Below are 6787 nucleotides of genomic sequence, written 5' to 3'. Positions count from 1 at the left end.
TAGCATCATAGTCAGATACCACTAAGTCAAATACCTGTCTAGGTTTTATCATCAAAATGTACTGAATATGTTGATGAAATGTGTATAAGATCTGTACCTGTGCGTGTGTATGTCGTACGTGCACATTATTATTGTTCGATGATGAATATTTATGTGTGGCCAGTGTTGTTAATTCAGTTTACTTTGAATTTCCCATATTAAACGCGTACGTCACGACAATGTACGACCACTGACCGGGAGGTCACTACACTGTAAGATCAACATGTATCACTGTAACATGTATCACTCACTGTAAGATCAACATTATCAACTTAAATCAAGATTATTTAAATCAAGATTATTAACATCAAGATTATTTTCTACGGACACAACTATGCCGCCAAAAGACAAGGGGAGAGGCCGTGGAAGGGGGAAAGGCCGAGCAAAGACCCCAAAGAGGTGCAGTAGTCCGTTATCTCCATCAGCATCAAGTGTTGCCCTGGAATCAGAGCCTGAGCAGCCTCAAGAATCCCTGCCTCCAGCCACGCAGGCCCATGAGAGTGACGTAGACACCGACGCTGCGAGTGTCACCAGCAAGACCAGTGTAGCCAGAAAGGGCAAGAAGAATAAGTTATTCAGTTTCCTGACAGAGGAAGAGGAGCAGAGCATGGTGGATTGGCTGGCAGAAAACACTGTCTTCTACAACAAGAAGCTGAAAGCCTACAAAGACATGACGAAGAAAGAATTTCTCTGGAGAGAGAAGGCAGCCGAGATGGGGCAGATCTTTGTTGTCTTCTATTTCTCCTCCTCGTCCTCCTCAGCATGATGAGGGCTTGGCAATCAAGTAGTTCGAGTTCTTCTACGAGAAACATGGCATGGAGTAGTGTTGCCTTATCCATAGTGGACACTGAACTGGTGGGCTGGCCAGGGTAGCACCCCAAATTAAAACGTATGAAAACGTATTGACATCGTGCTGAGAACAGGGCGACAATTTTCACGCACCCGACACGCTTGCGATACGACCATTAAGTTCGTACTATGCTCGAGTTACGTGGTTACTACGCCTTCCACGTCTCTAATACGCCCGCACTGCGCTGTATTTCCGCCATGCGCGCACCACGATTATTTTGAACATGTTCAAAGTTTGGCCACGCTCCCCACGCTCATGCTGACTGCACCGCGCTCGATCACGATCGCAGTACGTCCATATACGTCCACACTGCGTTCTACACGTTTTCACCACGCTCTTAGAGCGTAGTACGAGCGTAGTGAGATCGGGGCCCTGGTGTGACTGGGGTATTAATTGATTCATCCTTACATATGATAAGCAACAACAAATTACCTTACATTCTCTGCAGAACTTTGCATCTCTTTTACATACGATTCTATTACTTCATCTGCAAAACAGAATATAGAGACAAACTTGTAGACATCACATTAACAACAAATGTCACAAGCACGCTGCTGCCACTGTCGCTGCTGCTACTGTTACTGCTACTACCACTACAACTACTACTACTACTACTAGTAGTAGTAGATATCACAGTGATATTTTTAAAGTGCACGAAATTTCTAAACTTTTTATAAAATATTTTATAAAGATTTTATTATAAAGCTCATGAAAAGAAACATTTTGATACGTCATTTGTCAAATTTGAATGTATACTTTTTGAGATATGCTTATTTAAAAGTAATGGGAAAGGGTCGATTTTGTTTAAATTAACGCATGTGATAATCAGTGATATTTGCACAGTCATATCTCGATCAGAAATGCACCCTTCAGTGACATTGAACTGATGCTATCTTAAACTACCTATGGCATACAACACTCCTATTTTTTTCAGGTTGTGCAAAATGTTTAAGATTTTTTGAAAACCTTTGTAAAGCATATTTTGTCACGTATAACAATGCACATTTTTACTAGTTGTGCGCAAGTTCTCGATGCATTTTCAAAGCCACATAAATTCAAAACCGTACGGTACACAGAAGTAATCTTTGGAGACCAAGCAATAGGTATGTTTAAAGGACTCTGTGAATATGGACCATGACAAATGTCCAGTAATTTTTTCAACTGTATCCAAACATGGCTCTAAACTGCTGCGCAAGTGAATTTTTAACAAACAAGTACTTTAAAAATGCACGCCATTCATCACTCGACTTGCCCATAGACTTAAAACTTTAAATACTATTCCATTTTCACCAGTACATTGATCTGCACTAGGTTTTACAGCTAGTCCAACTATATTTGTTATTTTCCTGATCTTAAAAAATGTCCAAAAATCGATATTCCTTGTGTAAAGGAATTTAAAAAAATGAACTAGTCAGAGAACAAGACACATTGTCATGAATAGTAGCTACATGGACATCGATCTATATGTGCATAACAAATATCTCTTTCTAAGACTTTTGCAATAAATCATTGAAACGAAAACAGTGATTTAGATTAGAAATAGAAAGTTGAAATGACTTTTTATTGCCACATTTTCTTCAAGTTCAAGCACAAACTTTTTTACATATGGTGGCAACATAGGACTCTATTAAGAGTTCATAACTCTTATCATTTCATCTTAATTAGCGGGATACCCGGCATTGCCCGGGGAAATCAGTGGCGTTACTCAGTTGGTGATCGCTTGGTTGAAAGGAATATACCCAAAAAAATCCAACTATCTATCTATCCATGCATCCATCTATGCATCCATCCCATTTCATGCCATGCCATCCCATCCCATCCCATCTCATCGCATCCCATGCCATGCCATGCCATCCCATCCCATGCCATCCCATCCCATGCCATCCCATATCCCATCCCATCACACCGCATCCCATGCCATGCCATGCCATTGCATGCCATCTCATGCCATCCCATCCCATCCCATCCCAAACAGTAAAAAATAATAAGAAATCAAAAGATAAAAGACATTAAAAATAAAAAATTAAAAGTAAAAAATTAAAATTAATACATACTAAAGAGGTAGGTAAAGGTAGAAAAAAGAAAAAAGGGAAAAATAAGTTCCCCTGCTGGGACTCGAAACCGGAATCCCGGTGTAGGAGACGGATGTTCTAGCGATTAGGCTACTGTGCCGTTAAGGATATACACTATGGATTCACACGTGATGTTAATTTGTACGCACCGCCATCTATTGATGAATAGAATTTTTATCCATTTTTTACTTTTCAACTTTTTTAAATTTTTGTTTCAGCCAGAACCACCTCCCAGACGTGCTGATTCTGAAAATATCTTTAGTTTTCCTCTAGACTGCGGAGTTCTCTAGTTATGCGAGTACGGACTAATTCGGCTGAACAACTTTAATATATACTAGCAGACTTTAATACCCGCTACAACCACCAAATCGTGCCTTAAAATCTAAACTTCATGTAAGTGACACAGTTAAAGTTAAATATTTCATGCAACTGAAAAGAAAACAGAAACAAAAAAATTTTGGGAAGAAACAAAGAGCACAATTCTATACGTGAGCAGGGGAAAGAGGTGCTCAGTTGGTGACGGTGACCACTTGGTTGAAGAAAATACCCCAAAATGTATCTATCCATCCATCCATGCCGCATCCGACCCCGATCCCATGGCCTGCATCCGCCCCATCCCATGCAGTCGCGCATCCAATCCGCAAACAATAAAAAATAATATAAAGATAAAAGACATAAAATATAATAACTAATAATAGTAGTAAATAATATAATAGTAAAGAAAATAGTAAGTAATTTTTTTCAATTTCTAAACTGTACAATTTTTTTTATAAATGAATGCTAGTAAAAAAAAAATTTTGAAATTAACGCTGAAGTGGCAGAAGTACATTACTAAAGACTCAAAAAGCTAAAGGGAAATTTTTTTCTCAAGTTGAGATCTCGAACACAGGAATCTCGGGTTATGAAACGGGGCTCTACCGACTACACTACGGACGGCAGTCAAGAGATGCAGTATAATTCCCACGTATGTGATGTGGTCTGTACCGCACTGCTCTATTGCGAATAGCATTTTTTCGAATTTTTGACTTATTACTTAAACTTTTTTCTTTCTTTTTTCAGCCAGAACCATCTCCCAAACGTGGTGATTCTGAACATATCTTCAGTTAGCGCGATTGAGTGACAAATCAGGGCGAAAAGCGAGGACAAACAAACACACACACACACACACACAAGATTAGCCAAATTATAGTATATATAGATGCTGGATATGCTGGTAACTGTTCCATTTTCCTCTTCTTGTCAAGCACATAAAATTAATATAAAAAAATAAAAAACAAAGAAGATTCCGTTCACTTTGTGCTTGTATTACACACCCCACGCAACTGAAACAATCGTGCACTACCCCCCTGTACTTCAAACAATGCCGCCCCAGCCAACAGGTACGTACGCAGCTGTACTAATAATGCATATAATGGGAGTTCTCCCATATATACTCTTCGTTTCTATAATGTACGTCGATGGTTGCTCAATTAAAACCGACTTCTTCTCACTCATTCATTTGTGTCCTTTTTTGTGGTGAGCTACAGTGTCATTGACACTTTCATTTCGTCTTCTAATAGTTCTATTTTTCCCAAACTGCAAAATATTATCATTAAAACAATAAAATACGACCGTAGAGGAAATATAGTAACTAATTTCTTGAAAGAAGTGATTAGTTTCGACGCTCAACTCGCTTGATGAGTTGCCGGGCACAGTCGTTACCTTCCATCGCTGCGCTCATGTTGCAACCGCACCGCGCTGGGTTGATTCTTCGTTCGTATGACCATAGATATACATCTATCGCTATATATAGATATATAGAAATGGACTATGGACTATGGTTGATTGATATGCTCTGTTACCCTGTTAGGTTAGAGGATGTGACGCATCATCGGCAGACCAATCGGAGGGCCGGCAGCTCGTCCATTAAAGCTGACGCGACGTTTTGTGGTTGCATTATTTAGGCTGGCTATCGTGTGTGGCAATGACATACACATGGAGATGGGTGGATGGTTACTGGTAATTTAAAACGAATTCTTTCAATGTATGGCCCCCATTCGACATGGTGCACAGCTGAAGTACATGGTTACCTAGCTTTAATATTGCCACTCGGCCGAAAACGGTCGAAATACTATTTTTCAGCTCCTGAAATTCAATTCTCAAGTATAGGATCCTATGGAGGATTTAATAGTGGTCTGTTCTCGTATACGTTAAATTCAGCCGCTATGCGCTGCTACGCCATCTCACGGCGAATATTGGCTCATTGCTTATCAGGTTCTTCGTTAAATTCTCTTTATTTTGATATGAAAATCACGAAAAATAGTTCGACGTTTCGAAGAAAAATAACCGATTAAAATTCTTATCCGTAATTTTAGAGGAATATTTCATTACCTACCCCAACATATTTCACATGAAATAAAAGCTAAAAACCAGACGAAAACGCGACACGCGGACAACGCCAAAAGTATCTGCAAATTCGGTACATGAAAAGGAATTAATTTGCAATTATAATGACTAAATTAGTACAGCTAATCTTAGATCATTTAAATTTCCTTGGGAATTGTAAAATCTGCAGCGTACTTAATATACTAGTACTACCTACATACTACTACTAGTACTAGCGCCCGTAGGGTCTATGTCTCCCTGGGTACTGCCGGAACTTGTCCGCAAACGCAGACGTTATAACTCCTCTTTGCTAATCTGAGGGTGCGGGTTTAACCCCATTACTGGGGTCTGCGTTGGCTCGGACTATGCCGAAACGTACCCTGGGTACGGTCTGGTATACAGGAACGTACCCTGGTACTATCTAATATGCCGGACCGTACCTCGCCTACTCCACTAAAGAGTCTAGGGAGTCGCCTACGCCTACTCCCTAACCCTAACCCTAACCATATCAGATAGTTACCAGGGTACGTTCCGGTATACCGGACGGCAGTACCCAGAGAGACATAGACCTTATCTGCAGAACTAGCAACTATAATTATGATTAGTGGATTTAATCATGCTCCTGAGTAGAATTAAATATTGTGATTAACTTAATCATGATTAAAGTTAATTACGCTTCGTAAACAGTCACTTCAATTTAAGTACGAGAAGTTAATCAAGATTAGTGATTTAATCATGATTAAGGACTTAATTACGCCTCGTGAAACCGGCCCCTGCTCTGTGTGACTGTTATGTTTTCTAAATGATTATACTACATCGGCATAAAAGCGCCTGGGACTAGAGCTATATCCCCTTGCAACGATGGCTTTCACAATGGCTGGCGAAAGACGTAATATATGCCCAGCTAGCAGAGTGTTCAGGGTCTAATAGCTCTGTGAGTGAATGGTATATTTTAATGAAAATATCATAAATCAAGAGTCTATATATTCAGCTTTGAAATGGTATATAATTTTCCCATTCAAATAATAATCTTGGTGCGAATTTCGGGTGACACTCCATATATGGTCATGGTCATATATTAGTTTGTGGTTTAATGTCATTTAGGTTAGGGTTAGGGTTAGGGTTAGGGTTAGGATTATCAATCATTAATCATTAATCATTAATCATTAATGATTATCAAAGTTGGGAACACTCCTAATGGAGCGTTAGCCCGAATTTCGCCTGTTGAAAAGGAAGCTTTTTCTCACTCGCGGTGCAGCAGGACCCGCAATAATGTGCTTTACTGTGATACCTACAGTACTACTGCTACTGATAGCAGGGGCGTAAATCCGTACCGAGGAGTGGGGGGGATAATCACGCGAAGGGGGGGGGTCTAAAATTTTAGAAACTAGACCCCCTCAAATGCGTTTTCTGCGCGAGCAGGGGGGGGGGGGTCTGGACCCCCTGGACCCGTCCCCCTCCT

General features: G+C 40.1%; 1 protein-coding gene across 1 annotated transcript in view; it reads right to left on the bottom strand.

Annotated features, from left to right (window-relative positions):
* LOC106818940 (tubulin-specific chaperone D-like) overlaps positions 1 to 6787 on the bottom strand; it is a gene marked incomplete at its 5' end in the record, with an annotated part of 18411 nt that overhangs the window by 10838 nt on the left and 786 nt on the right. The window lies entirely within an intron of this gene.

This window comes from Priapulus caudatus, unplaced genomic scaffold (genome assembly GCF_000485595.1).
Source record: "Priapulus caudatus unplaced genomic scaffold, Priapulus_caudatus-5.0.1 Scaffold2673, whole genome shotgun sequence".
Taxonomy (NCBI): domain Eukaryota; kingdom Metazoa; phylum Priapulida; class Priapulimorpha; order Priapulimorphida; family Priapulidae; genus Priapulus; species Priapulus caudatus.
The sequence above is the reverse complement of the archived record's forward strand: the minus strand, read 5'-3'. Positions and strand labels throughout refer to the sequence as shown.